Source organism: Anarrhichthys ocellatus, unplaced genomic scaffold, assembly GCF_004355925.1.
Source record: "Anarrhichthys ocellatus isolate YVR2014 unplaced genomic scaffold, GSC_Weel_1.0 scaffold118, whole genome shotgun sequence".
NCBI classification, from domain to species: Eukaryota; Metazoa; Chordata; class Actinopteri; order Perciformes; family Anarhichadidae; genus Anarrhichthys; species Anarrhichthys ocellatus.
Window position 1 is genome coordinate 466,964 of NW_022280148.1, and position 15,754 is coordinate 482,717.

The 15,754-nt window shown below is 42.6% G+C and overlaps 1 protein-coding gene across 3 annotated transcripts in view; it reads left to right on the forward strand.

Moving 5' to 3' along the window:
* The first annotated feature begins 2,051 nt into the window (after window positions 1-2,051).
* osbpl8 (oxysterol binding protein-like 8) overlaps window positions 2,052-15,754 on the forward strand; it is an 86,655-nt gene continuing 72,952 nt past the window's right edge. Inside the window, exon 1 of one of the 3 annotated variants that reach the window (XM_031876884.1) lies at window positions 2,052-2,382. The gene's annotated coding sequence lies outside the window, so the exon portion shown is untranslated. Of the gene's footprint in view, window positions 2,383-6,111; window positions 10,882-15,754 lie in introns of those variants that run through there. The other 2 variants (XM_031876886.1, XM_031876885.1) reach the window with 2 other exon arrangements.

Consider the following 15,754-nt stretch of genomic DNA (forward strand, 5'->3'; position numbering starts at 1 on the left):
TGGTTTGTATGTTTTCTCCCCCTTCAAATTACAATCCAATAGCCTATCATCATACTTAACGATATAAAGTTGACACTGTCAAGGTCCATTCTCCATCCAATGTGTGTGGTCCCTTTAAGAATTAGGATTTGGGAGTGACGCGGATATGAAAGCTAGTTTATCCGTCTTTCCTTTACAAGCAGGAAAATTATTTCTCTCTCTTTATTTGAGAAAAGTTCATATTTGTGCTGTCAAATTTCACTATGATCCTGAAATTCTGTCTCTTGTGTTATCATATACTGAATGCAAGCAAAACTACAGAGCAAAATCACACTCTTTCTGATTGAACCAATCTATGAACTGTCTGAAACAACTGATATACCCAAAATGGGCCCCAAAAAAAATTGCGCGCGCCAACATACCACTCCCCTTGGGGCTTAGCCCCCCCTTTCATTGAATCCTAGAAACGCTCCTGCTGTAGCCTATGTCGCTTGTCACTGTAAGCTCATGGTGGACAGGCAAGAGAATGTGAAAAAGATATACTATGGGTACATGATGAGCTCTGGGTATGTGGATGTGTGTAAAGAAGGCAAGACGAGTGGTCGAAAGGGACCCATGGTGCAGCTTCCCCCCTAAATTAGTTGGTTAATCTGCAGAAAGCAGAGTCCACCAGACCGGCTCTACAGAAAACAGTGAAAGTGTGATTGAGATGTATTGTGTGTATGGTATATCATCAATCTTAATTTAATTTTGCCTTATGATCATTGCATGCCCATGCTGATGTTATTCGTGAGCAGAAATCACAAGTCCAAATAGTATATATTTGTATTATTTTTATTTTAACTAAAAATATAAAATAATGTAATGACCAGTAAATATATATAAGTGTTTTTCTCATTGTCTGATAAGAATACAGAATAGAATAAATAAAATAAAAATGGTTCTCCGGTGTTTATGGTCACGAGAGAACCTCCGTAATGACAGACATGGGTGACATCTGACATTTCATTAGAAGGCCAGAAGCAGCCAATGTATTGCAGTTAGTGATTTGTGCTGAATCTAGACTCTACTAAACCTATACCTCCATCAGCCACTAGTTATCCAAGCATGCGGCTCCTTGACTGAAAACAACTGTAGTAATCCTGTGTACAGTTTATAAACCTACAGGTTCTTTTAATTGTTTAATTTCAATATTACCATAGGAACTTTAAAATATGTCAAATACGTCTATGATAGGATACCCGTTATAGCAAGTTCACCACAATGAATCCCAGAAGCATGCTGTTATATATGTATATATATTATTTATATGATGTTATATAACCCCACATACACAAATATAATTTCAGCAAAAATATATTTCATTAAACTTAATTCCTAAATTGCTGCATTTAATTTATGAATTGCATACATGAATTAACCCAGTGAAGAGGGCCATAATGGCATCATCGAATACATAACTAAATGGTGACTATCAAGAATCTGAAAGTGTTCAGTTGGACTGCATTTGGAGCGAAAGTGGACTGGACTGATCACATGTTTACGATGCCCTGTCCAGCCAGGCAAATCAGATGATCATCGAGCAGAAACAAGGGAGGAAGTCTGCAGTTGTTGCATCAAGGTACCTCGTTATAGATTAGAGACAGGATATTGAATGTTCAGCCTTCAAAATAAAAACAGGACTACTACTTTTAATTCTACCATCATATGATTTTATACATACAGTATGTATATATATATATATATATATATATATATATATATATAGTAAAGTAAAGAGAAAGCACTAATAATGAAATAATACATAATAAAAAAAACATGTTTAAACAAATCAAAAATATGAAAATTGTATTCACAGAAACTATACAATAAAAGAACGAAGAAGAAGCCCACATTCTTTTTTTAGATATGCATAGAAAGGGAATGTCATGCCCCATTTCCTGTACGATTTTTATGATTTGTTTTGTTTGTTTTTGTGCAAATTTAGTGTATCTTCGTGCGCGGCTTTTAGTCTGAAATTTGTAACCGGAAATATTGTGCATTCCGCTTGCATTGACCGGTTACCAGTCGAACCACGACAGAATCGTGCGCGTGGACTAGTGGTTATCAAGTTGGCTGAGTATCAGTAGGCGATAGACAGTAGAAAGCATACCAATACCAATGAAGATAGATTTTAACTGTTCAAGCTTTAATATTGGACCCACGTGACGCCGCTGGGCAGAGGAGGACGCGAGCCATCACAAGCAGGGGCAGTGAACACCTGGTAATAAACATTAACACGTCGTTAGCTAACAGCTAGCAGTCAGACATACATCCCGGAGGAGTGCCTTCACATTTACAGCCAGCGTTTTTCTTCCGTGAGCCAGTCAGACAACCTACCGGGAGACCCCCAGCGAAGCAAAGGTAACGTTAAGTGCCACGTAAACCCAATGACAAAAACATAACACGAATGCTGCCTTCCACCGCCTGCTAATGCTGGCTAAACGCAGCTAACGTTAGCTCAATTTCCAATTCGCTCTGAGAGTCTGTTGCGAGTTCACAGACGTGACTCTGCAGTCAAGCAGTGCGTACTGTTATGTAATAAACCGGGCTAGCAACAGCTAATTAGGAAGTCGAGCAGTTTCTCCGTACGCTTCCCGTACGACTTTTGCATAACCCGGCGGGAACATTTTTTGGGACTAATCTTCATCTAGTTACAAGTGTGTAACGTTAGCTTGTTTGCAGCTGTGCAGTTAGTACGCGATGTGCTACTGTATGCAGCAAAGTGGTGAATGGCTATGGATGCTTGATCGGATTTTCCTGCAGCCACACTGTATCTGGGAGATTCATGGCGAAATACAGTGACTTAGCAACCCTGTTGGCTGTGGTGTGGTTCTAGAACAGCCTGGGGTGCTGAAGATGTTGCTGGCTGCTTGTCCTACCTGACCTCCCCTGCTGTCTACATATTACCCCTCCACCCTCAAACATATGATCCTGCTGCAGTGTTGCATGTCTGCAGCCTCCTCAGCCCTGGTGCTCTGTTACCACTTTCCCCTGACAGAAGCCAGCAGCAGAAACAGGAGACTGGCCTGTTCCTAATTGTGTCAGACAACGGATGCATCTGGCAGATCCTGGTCTGTTTTCAGATATCTGATATCAGATAACATGTTATGTTGGTTATCCACTCTTGCTTGTATTTTTTTTCTATAAAGGGCTCAACACAAACCTTTAAAAGTGGTTGCCAGCATCCATTCTCTCCCTTTCAAATGTTGGTTTTCTGGGCTTTTGCTCTGATTCCCGCCACAGATCCTTTGGCCCATCAGCAATGAAGTGTTGAATTGTGGGTCCCTCAAGAGATAACCTCCAGTGTATCTTGGCTCTCTTAACTGAATCCCCTCTCATAATACAGTTAAAGAGACTGGGGTCCATGTTTGCCCTCCCAGTTTTTCTACATGTTAAAAAGTGGTTGCCGCTGATGGCAACCATTTATGTGGATCCTAAATTAGGTTTTATAGTTGGTAGCTAATTCTTAATTTGAAGGCCTCACATATTTTTTATGCGTTTGCATATAATAGTCCTGATAATAGGAATTGATTGACTTGTAATTGACGTCAGGCAATTTGAGTCAATGAGGAAAGCACCAGTCGGTTGTTTCTGTGAACCTGTGCCAACTGACATACTGTATTTCCATGTTTTCCATCCGCTGCTTATTTGCATGTAAATGAAGGGTCATCCCAGACTCTCCATGCCAAACTTTTGCTGAGGGGAGGATCGCGGTCACAACAGCGACCTGCTCATTTGCCATCCAAATGGAGTTTTCCTTTCTGCCCTTCTCTAACCTCAGCCTTTTGCCTGCTCACTGCTCTGGCAGACACACGCAGATCCACATTTGAATGCAGAATCTAATTTTGGGAGTACAAGTATAAATACTCTCATGCAAAGGAAAACAGAAATAGATAATTTTTTTGTTTGGGTTGTTCGCTCATGATGTAGGGGGAACACCGAACTGGAAAAGCAAACGGTATGCTACAGCAAATGTGTTATTCTGGACTCAAGACCAGATTATAATGCGCAGTGGCAATTTTTTGCAATTTCTATTTATTGTTACCTATTATGAAGCCTTTATGGAGAACTATCGCCAAGGAAAATAGGGCTTCAGTGGGACATTTACTGTGAGATGCACAGTTATGATAATGATGCTGATTAATTATGCCAAGTGCTGGGACAGCAGGACTAACTGGGAGGACTAACTTGTCGCGAGGAGAGGTGCTGTTTCTTTGGATACCAGCCATTTAACAAGGCCTGGTATATTCCTGCTTTACATAAATGATTCTTTCCTACGACACGTTAGGTAAATTAGGTGCATGCATACAATTGGACACATCAGTGTTTAGTTGTGGGACATTATACTGTACATCCACATGTACCTCCAGAACTGAAAGGCCTTGTGTTCACAGTAGCTTTCATTTGCGTTTTATTGTTTTATGTGTTTGCACATGAGAAATCTGATAATGTGGGTAATATCAGTAGGACAAAATGTGGTGAGTGCTAATCTCAGCTGATACCAGTGTAGGGTATAATCTATAAGCGTCGTGAAATCTGCGTTTATTGTCCTTAATCACAGTATCAGTCCTCAAATGGCTTCACAGCAACCGCGTTATGAAACAATAAAACGACCCCCTTAATTTCAGTCCCTTACTGAGCAAATATTCACCTGTTGGCAAGGCACAGCGACAGCCTCGTCCCTTCCTGCCTCCGGACAGTCGCACTATTAGGAGCCATAACAAACGCTGCGTCGCTCTTGAAGTTATTGAAATGCCAAGGCCAGTGCATCAGCGTGGCGTAATCTGCCCAGCTGGGACACTCGGGCCACTGGCTGTGGTTTGGCTGATTGGATGCATTTGCTCTGACAAATGCCAGATGGGCTCGAGATGCCTCGCACTTCCTGTCGGTGGGGATTTGCCCAACAAGCGGCAAGCAAGTCAGGTTAGGCCTCGGCCCGCTTTACTTAAGCGTGTGGTTCAACAGATTTTTATTACCATCCAAAACAGCTGGTTTTGTTCCAATGGAACCAGTTCATTGTCTCCGTTTTAATTATTCTGAGAAGCTCAACTACCCTCGGCTCCCGTACATCAAACAAAACTGAACAAACATGGCTTTAATATGCACCTGTCTCCGGTGATGAAAGGTTTCCAGTGTTTGCCTCGCACCAGGTCCACTGCTGAGCAGAGTTTGTTGTTTGATGAAGCAGCGTGGGAGCGTCAAGCCCTTTTTTTTTAGTGTCAAACTCCATTAACTTCAGCGTCCACCCTCGTCGTCCCCCAGAGCATAGCTTCGGAAGAAGAGGAACCTTATTACTGCCCACCTGAACTACAGCTTCCTTCTGTATCACAGAGAGATCTGCTGGTTTCAAGGCTGTACACCTAATGTGGGAAACTCAAGCAGAAGCAGCTTTAGATGCAGTGTTGGCCTGTGCTACAGATTTAAAATACGTGTATGTCTCGCTGACTCAAGCCCTTAACAAACTGAGAATGACATCATGTCAAATGTCTAGATATTGAAGGACAAATCCTTTGATCTACTTACGCCATTTCCTCCAAAGCTGACTTGTGATCGTGGATCAGTTGTCGTGTCAACGCGTGTGACCATCCAGATTAGCGGTTCTCTGATCCAGTGGAAAACATGAACATGACTTCCTTAAAATGGCCTTACTCATCTTTCGCTCACAGGATGTGGGGAACTTTTTTATCAGGGATTGGCATCTATAAAGCATTAATGCCCATCTCCTATAGCATATATTTGACTTAATATCGCCGAATACCGATTGGCAGTAAAACTGTATTTCACGCTATGATGGTTAATCACAATTTACCCTCATGTGTGCCGAACCGTGTGTGTTCGGTGTGCAAGTCAGGTTAGGGTGAGATTTTCCTGACCGAGGACATTCGTATCAAAACGTAGTACATTGAGAATCTTTCAGATAACACAACACCGGCACAACTCTCTCTCCGACTCTTACTCACGTTTCCACCGCTGTCTCCCGGCAACAAGTCACAGGACACAATAACAAACAGAAAGCGAAAGAAAAAGAAAAAGTGTTTGTTTCTCTGTAGGGTTCTTTCTGTAATGTTATCTCTCTCTCTCTCTCTCTCTCTCTCTCACACACACACACACACACACACACACTAATAACAATTGTTGTCCCCATCAGTCCCTTGGACACAAAAACATTTAAAAATACATGTTGAAAAAGCCCAAAGTCACCCTTTAGGTGTGAAAGATCTTGACAAGTTAAATAAAGCATCCCTCCCAAACAATGTGTTCCTTTGCTCTTTGGTATAATCATTATGAGTCTTCTTTGTTTCCCACAAATGGTATTATGAGTCACTAAGGAATCTTGCTTTGCTGCATAACTGTCATTAAAGCCACTTCCACAGTCCACCCCAAAAAAAACCCCATTGTGTCTGAGCTCACGAGTTGACTCATTAAATCTTGGCTTGGACCGTAGGTGTTGCCTCTGACCACACCTAGCTTTGTACTGAGGGCTGCACCACGGAATATCTTCAAGAGGAGACAGTAAAGAAAAACTAACTCCCTGGGTAAAATATTTGACTACTGTTGAATGAATTAAACCCACTGTTCCAGCGACAATATATTCTTGTCTTCCTTGAACACAATGGAAACAAAGGCCCGAGAGTATGCCTTTACTTTTGCTGTATTACTCTACTCGTGTGCTTCGGGAAACGCCTTTTGAAGGTTTTTTTTTTTTTTTTTTTTTTAGTTGTGGCTTTAAATATGTTCCTGCAGGAACAAAGGCAATATACGTGTACTAAGGAATCTCTGAGGGATGTTTGATCAGAAGGTATTTCAGTGACTGAGCAGTTGCTGCTTCCCAGTGCTGTAATGTTTTAGTTCCATCCCCACTGTTCCCAGTGTGTTTTCTTTGTCTCTCTATTTTAAAACAGGGTGCAGCAATTATGCATGCTAGACAAGCCCGAGAGCCCAGCATGTTTTATGTTTTTCTCAGGTTAACGATTGGCAACAGCAAAAGTTATGCTCATTAAGCCTTTTTCCTCAACTACTTTGTTGTCAGCTTTCTTTCTTTTAACTCTGAGAGGAATCTAAGGAAGAAGGTGGCGGAGGCTGCTCTTTTAGCTGCATTTTCTATCCCCATGTAAAAGCAACTTCATGATATTTTCAAATACAGAGACAAACACTCGCACGTCTAAAAATCCACAGTGTCGAAGCCCAGAGCCATGGCTCTTTTTTAAGGGTGTCAAATTGCGCATCAGGCGTTTTTGTCCAGCTCAGTAGCCACTGATCTTAAAAGAATTGGACACTTTTGTTGTAGCAGAGTGATTGATGTCTTTATGATAATGTGAAAAAAGTCAATCAAAGTAACTTTGATATTGACACTAATGGTCATAAATACTATTTAATGTTTAATCATTCACTCCAAGATCTTATAAAGTTGTATGTAATTAGTCTATAAATGACTGAATAGGGTGGGCAATATGGCCTAAATCTACTATCGCGGTAAATGCCATTTCATATCACGGTGATGGTATGTATCACGACACAGTAATTGTTTTATAAATTTCAATTAAGAAATTGTTTTTAAAATAATTTTACCCTACATACATTTGATTAATTTCCTTTATTTGGAACTTCCACACAACAACAAAAAAAATACAACTTTCCTGCAGGATTTGCTCATCTTTTAATTCAAAAAGCCGACTAAACCCTGTCAAAAGTTGTGTTCAGTTGTCAGGTCATGTAACTAGAGTTCGTCCTCATCTTGGGTTGATGATCTGTTCTGTATTTACAACTTCTCTCTCTTCCTCCTTGTCTGCCCAAATCTGGTTACCCTGCCAGGCAGCGGGACATCACAAGCTCACGCAATATCTCGCGAAATAACGTGAGAATAGCCACCGTAGTGTGAACGATATTGCCGTATCTCTACCGGTGGACACATTTCCACAGCCGCATGGTGTACACCATCACATCCACAACCCTTGTTTGCAGTACGACTTTTCATCATGATCGTATCTGGTCACTGATACAGTTACAGCCTCTCCTTGGCTCAGGCTTTGTTGTTGAGCTGAAGGAGTTCCAAGTGTTGTACATGCTCTGCTTCCTCGTGTCCTAATTCACTCACTCAGACTCCAGAGTCCTGTGCGCAGCTGCAGCTCTCTGAGGGATGCAAAGTGTATTGCTTTTCAATGATGGAGGTGTTTTTCTTTTGCCGAGCTCATGCTCAGAGAGAGTGTAAGCGCCCACGCCGACTTATGGTCAACAAAAACCTCACCAGCTTTTGACGGCGACGTATTCCAGCCGCACTTCTCCAAAAATCCCCAAAGGTCTGGCTGTATTAATCCCCTCGGGCTAAGCCGCGGTCGGAGGGGAAAGGGACAGCGGCGGTGACGCAAACTCACACGTACTCGAGTCGCATTATTCACACAGAATCAGCACTTAGTGGGTGTCGCATCTCTCACGCAACGTCTTTGGGCCCAGATGATTTGGGCTGATCAGACCAGAGAGGAGGCAGGATAGAGTGACTGGATGGCATTTAGCTCTTTTAAAGTAAATGTCTCTCCTATATATTCCCAGCGTTACAAGCAGTCATAATGCAAGGGTGTGATAATATTACTGCTTCGCCTGAAGTGCTGGGATAGAAAATCCAAGAGACCTTAGAGACAGGTGTTTTCATAAGTTTGACTCTTATCTCTCATCTAATTGTTGTGTTCTTATCAACATTTAAGCATCCCCTAGTTGTCATATAAAAAAAGTTTCTGTTAAAATCCAATGTTAGCAGTCTACATTTATATTAGGATACTAGATTAGCTTCGTTGTGCTTCAAGCTCCACACCACTGTGTAATTCAATTGAATACGATGCATCTCTCTCCTGAGCGATAATGTGAGAGGGTGAGATAGAATGTTTTTTTCTCTATTGAGATTATATTTAGGAAATGTCTCTGTACATTCGACAGATTTCCCCAACGAGATGTTTACTGTCATGTTTAAGGAATGTTACCGTGCACAGAAATATAGTTGATTGTATTTTTGAATAAATGGAAACCAGACTCCTTCACAGGAACAGCACACAAAGCAGTAAAGGTTTTTAGGCCATGGAGGTGCTCTGACTTAATTATGAAGGGTGAAGGGCTGCATTTGCTAAACAAAACCAAAAACATGCTGTGAGGTTCTTCAGATGAAATCGTCAAATCAGATTTTTGTTCTGATTTGTTGTTTGATCAGCCCACCTGGTGAACTCACTGACTAATTTGTCTTTATCCAAACACCCTCAGCTATGCGGTGCCATGCTATTGCTATTATTATTATTATTATTATTATTATTATTATTATTATTGTGGGTGCTTATTTTGTGCAAGTGTGTGAGTCTTTTCCCAGGATTACTAGCGCACCAACCTCAGCTCAGCCTCTTCTCCCCTCAGGAACACGCTCACAGCTGGGTGCTTTTGTCTGCAGCATGTTTCTCCTGCAGCTGGACTGAAACACACATCACACATGTAATAACACAGGAACACACACACACACATCATGCACGTTGACGCACACAAGCACTACAATCTCCAATCACACAGACAAGTGGACAGGATGCTTGAGGAAAAGACTGCTCATGGTCTTGATCTTAAAATATGACAGAAATGCTCAGCTGTGATTCCTCATGTTCCTCAATTGTTCCGCAGAATTGTGCCGGATCAGAGCCTGATAACCAAGACGTTTGCAGACATCACAGTGGACTCTGATGACGTTATGACGTCCATATGTTGGACATTTATCATTATTGTACAAATGTTCCAGACTGGATTGAAAGAAAACCGTTAAATGAATAATTGATGAGTGTAGTCCTGTTCCACATAAATCATCCCCACACCCAACTTCGTACTCAACCTTCATTTTGATCTCAACCTACACATCTGTAAAGTTTGACAGATGTGACCAAATCTGTGCACAGACGTACAGAAATAGAAACACCTGGCAAACTTGTGTCTTTATGGCACATTTTGCCATGATGACACACACACACACACACACTGAAAACAATACCAGCGTCGCGGCTAGCAAATATAATACTGTTATATATATTTTCTTTTAATTGTCCAAGCGACAGATCATAAAACGCTGTGTAGCCCTGCAATAAAACAATCAACTTCTCCTTCATATTGACTATAGACTGATATTTACAGAAGAGTCACTGGTCACATGACACGTGTGTTGCTGCACAGCCGTCGTGCCCTGAGAAATAGGCATTTTGGAACGCGAGTGCCGCCGCTCTAGGTTGTATCATAGTTGTTGCTTGGTGGCAGGTCACAGGCTTGCCTCCCTGTGTCAGGTCTTCTGGGTTTCCCTCAGGAACTTGGTTAGCAGAGCAGTCATTCAATTCATTTCATTTCACATATGGTGTCAGAAAATCCCTACAAACTGATGTCTTGTGCCACACAAACAACTGTAACAGGTGATATACTGGGTCACATTTAAGCTAGTCCCCATGGAGGATTTAACACATGATATTTTTCTTTAGAGGAATGATATCAATATGTCACTTATTCAGGTGTTTTTATTGTGTGCGTGTGTGCGTGTGTGTGTGTGTGTGTTTGAGGACTCTGTTGGGGTTGCACAACTACAATAGATTGAGGTCTGTCATTGCGCGCACACACACACACACACACACACACACACACACACACACACAGAGAGGGAGCTCTGACTGCTGCCGACAACGGTAGCCCTGCAGCGGTAGCCTACATTTCAGAGGAGGAGGAAGAAAAAATATGGTGATGTCACCTCTATGTCTCTCTCTCTCGCGTCCTCTCTCTCGCGCGTCCTCTCTCGCGCGTCCTCTCTCAGAGGCTGTGTTGTGAATGTAATGGTGCTTTCTGCTCCCCGAGCTGCTTGAGGTAGGTCCTTTTATTCACCTCCCCTGCGCTCTCTTGCACATGTGCATGCCGCGTCGGTCCGGTTGCCTCCGCTCCCGTGTTTGTGTGCTAGAATGTACCTGCACCTGATCTGGATGAACGAAGTCTGCTTATGTTCCCGTGTGTGGAAATAGTTTCACTCTGGAGGCTCCTTCTGGCTGTTTTCATGCTGTGTGTTGGAAGGCTGCGTTGGGGCGACAAATGCTAATACATTGAGGTCACATCGCACCACAGCCCGATGGTGTGTCCTGAATGTGCTGACTTCTCAGCCTCACATCTTCTCTCTCTTTTTCTGTTATGCAAGAGACATCACGCGCACACACACACGTGTATAATTCCACTCGGGCTGTGTGCGTCACACACATCTCTCCCCGTGCAGCTCTCTAGCTCCGTTCTCTTACGATTTTTTCGTCTCCGTGGCAGGGATGGTTTCGTTATGAGCCAATAGTGAGTCAAAGAGCCGAGCAGCCGCAGCGTTTCTCCCATAAGGGGTTCGCAGCGCTCCGAGGTCACCGCCGTCTCCTTGACTTCGCAGAGGTTCACACCTTTTCCCGGCGCTCATCAGCATTCCTATCCACACGCCGTTCTGATGAATCAGATAAATGTGTGTTTGTGAGCGCCGAGTCACCTTGTTGCATTCCAAAAGCCTTTTAATTTTGCAAGGTGACACACTTGATGCTGGTGCTCCCACAGTACAGGATAATATAGAGGGGGTATAATAGAAGGAAAAGAGACGCTCTATCATGTGGGAGGTTTTGCTGTCAGAGATGATATTGAAGCACCACGGGAGCACTGTTTTCATAATAACACTCACTATATAACTCTGAATCAGGTTTATTTACATGGTATCAGTCTCTAGTTGAGCAGGGCTCCATTTGGCTATGCTGGTTGTGCCGCATGTCATACAGTGGCAAGGACGTGGAAACCAGCTTTGATGAGCTGCATATGGCACATGATATTCTAAATGTCTCCTACTGTCAACAAATCCCATGAAAAGACCGAATCAACGAATGGATCCTTCTAACAAGCATTGGAGCCTGACAGATCTTATTTCTCTGTGCCATATAGAGCTCTACTGTTGCCCAACAAATATTAAAAGCACGTCAATGAGCCACTCGCATGTTCCTTTATCACTGTAGAGCAGACACTCACTGTAGTTTATTTAGACTCAATCACGAGCACACCGTCCTACTGCTGGAAATACTCACCAGAATGTGTATTCGGGGGGCTGAATGATGGTCACCAAGAAATACACTTTTAAACTCGGCTGTTTAATACAATGATTTTGTATTTTTTTTTTTAATGAAAGTATATATTTGTGAACTTTTTTCTTCAGGAAGAACCTATAGGATTGGGTCCGACAGGAAAACGTGGAGGAAGTTGAGAGACGGACTAACGTTTGGTCTTTTTGTGACAATAAGAAAACTACAGCATAACAGTAGCCGTATCCTTTAACTGCTGCCTGTTTAAATGTTTGCAGCTGTCATTTAGTTTGGCCTTTGGACAGTTGCAACTGTTGGTGAAGGCAGTACTTTTCCCCGCAGCTCGACCGATATATCGGCCTATATTAGCCTAGCCTAGAGAGTAGGGAAGTTACCCAAAGAATAGCCAACGCAAAGCATCTGAGTGATTCAGCCTGCTTTATTCAACACAGTTTTAATAGAATTTCTGCTTTATTAGATCGGTACACCGTGTGCACTCTCTCCTGCCAAATCTTCAGGACGCTCCCAGATGCTCTAATGGGGGAGAGGACAGAAATTATGTAAAGTTATCTTGTATTTATGAAAACCGGATCTGTTCAAGGATGAGATTTAATCTGTGCTACAGTAATGGCTGCCAGATAATTTTTTAATTGTGCAATGCTGTAAGTCATGAATGAATCATCTGTAAGTGTCCTGACTCTACTCTTTACATTGAAAGTAATCCTACTCTCTGTGTTTGAGTCTCTGTACAGTATACAGTATCAGATTTCTGTAGATTTCCTTGCCAGGGTGGGGATGGAAAGTGATTGTTATTCTGGTGAACCGGTGTTGGGTTCTCTGCGGTCCAATCCTCTGCCCCTACTTACATGGTTGATTAATAGTCCTCGCTCCCTGACCTACATGGCTTAATTCTGTTAAAAGATGTCTCCCCCTGAGCACGGCACCAAACTGGGACAGGCAGAAGATTACGTCGGACCCAGAGAGTCAGAGACTTGAATGTCCTCCCTCCTTCCCTCCCCATGTCCTGTTCTCATTTCCATAGAGAGCATAGTTGGTCCATCAGCCCCTCATTTCTAACAAGCTGGCATTTCTAGTATCGCCTCATGTTTGATATGCCTCTGCACAGGAAATTACATCTAGCCTGCTTGGGCTATTTTATCTTTAAAAAATAGATGCTCAGTAGATTTCTGAGCAGTCTGTATTTTTGTGAGTCAGTGGTCCTAATGGTATGTTTGTCTGTTTTCCATGTAATAATTAGCTCAAAGTCTTCATTTGCAGAGCGATTCATATTGAGCGTTCAGACTGAAAGCAGCTGTGTTGGTGAGAACATGTTGCGCCAGGTAACATTATACCTGTTGAATATCATGCTAGCATGATATTCAACATGCTATCATATTCATGATAGCATGCTCCCAAAACACATGTAGGTCTATATTTAGTTTTCATTCTTATTTGCAGCCAATAAACATCCGTTGTCTTTTCTTTCTTAAGATATTGGAATAGCATTGACATTGGCAATAGTGAAAACTATTAATTCCAGCAATGCAAACGCCCCACGAAAAAATACCGTGGCATAGATTTCTGGTCATGTCGTCCTCCCCTAGTTGAAGGAGAGATTGAATCCTCAGACAGAAACGCACTGTGCTTTGGTGTTTACATTTCTATTACTGAAGTGGGGGGAAACAATATCAAGGACCAACATGGGACATCGTCACAAAGTCATGCTTTGCTTTTTATCATCAAGCATGTTGGCGCCCCGTCAGTCTCACTTAACCACTGGGTAATCATTCCTCAGCCTCCACAGATCTGCCTCTCGAGAGCGGACTGCATCATCACCACAATCAGCTTAGGGCCCTGAAATGATTGCTGTCCTCTCTTGCCCTTGAGCTGAGCCCTAATCTACCGGAAAAACAATCAAAGTAAAAACTGTGGCACATTCAAAACAATAGCGACAAGCAGTCAAAACAAATCTTTCCTGGTTCTCATTATTTTCAAACCGAGCATTATGTAATTATCGTAATGCATGTTGTCATTGAAACAAACTTGTATGCATCATATTTTTGGGATATTTGGCAAACTACATTTAGTAATGTGCAGCCCATATTGAAAGCAAATAATGCTCTGCAAGGCTCCTATTGAACTCCTATTCAAAACTGTGGAAATACAAAAAATACAAGGTTTATATTATATACTAAGCCATCATCAACATCCAGAGGGACATGACATCGATACACTTTGAGGGAGTTCAGTTGTACTTACTGCCAGAGATGCTGTGTCGTCAGTCTGAACTTTGTGGATTACTTATTGTGGTATTGTCTCGTAAATCCACCACTCGGCCATCGTCCCATTCGTCTCTCAAAATATGCAGCACAAAGAATGGTTTCTTTTATCAAGACTGAAAAGATGCGTTGGCCTTTTTTTTGTTGCCAGTGATGCGTATTCACACACCTTTGCATTTATGCTCTCGCACTACAAATGCACGTTATCCCAAAAGGTTCCCTGCCATCTTTTGGCTCTGTGGAGGAACCCCTCAGCCAGTGTTTCCGGCTTTGTTGTCAGAGCCACTGCCAAACCACAAGTTTAGGATTCCCTGTGCGTTTTCCCTCTATTTTTGGCAATGATTCATAGCTCTTAGCTGACAGACCGCTGTGGTACAGCTGAAACAGATTGGTATGGGCCAGCTTGTGCAAAGGGCGCCGAGTGTCGCTAAAGTGTGGGAGAACGATAGAACAATAGCAGAGTGGATGTCTGTCACTGGATAGTCCATTGTTTAGTGAAGTGGAGTCTCCAACATGCTAAATGTTAAATGCTAACATCAGCACGCTAACATGCTACCATACAGATGTTATGCATGTTTAATGTTTACCATTAAACTCTTTGTTTAGGATTGTTACCATGCAAACAGTTGATAATTGGCACCAAACACAAAGTGCAGCCGAGGCTCATGGGGAATACCATTAGTTGTGCATTTTATTTGATCTTAAACATAAAATATTGGACGCATCTTTCTTTTCTTTTTTTAAAAATCAAGCACGAACATCTGTACTAAAATGTAATGGCAATCCATCCAAACGCTGTCGAGACGTCTCGCACAAAAACCGATCCATGCCATGTCCCCATGAGGGAAGCTGCTTATTTAGGGCAAATTCAGAGCTAATGTGTATTTAGTCATCCTAAAAATAAACTGGAGCAGAGGGGGAAGCATATGTTGCACATGGAGTGTCAACTAAATACGAAAAATGTAAGTCAGATGCCCAGAGCTAACTCTAGACCCGGTGATGAGAAAAAACACTAAACGTATCCCAGAGGGACATCGGTTGTCATCGCTACAACTTCAGAGACTGTATATAATAGCAGCAAAAGATGACAGGGAACAAAACAAAATAAATAGTCTACCTCCCTTACACCGCTAGTCGCGGGCCTTGTTTTCTGTGTTGTTTCCCCGCCTCAGCTGTGCGGCCCCTGCTCCAGGCCGAGTCCTGGACTGATTGGTAAAGCTGGTTTTGAGAGAGTGGAAAGCATCTGTCTCTGTGTGACGGGGTCCTTGAGACTCGAGGCCAGATGAAATGTGTGTGCCGGCCGGACCCAAGAGGCTGTTGGAGCGCTGGAGTGTTACATTGGTAGAATGACTGGCGGGGGGGGGGGGGGGGGGG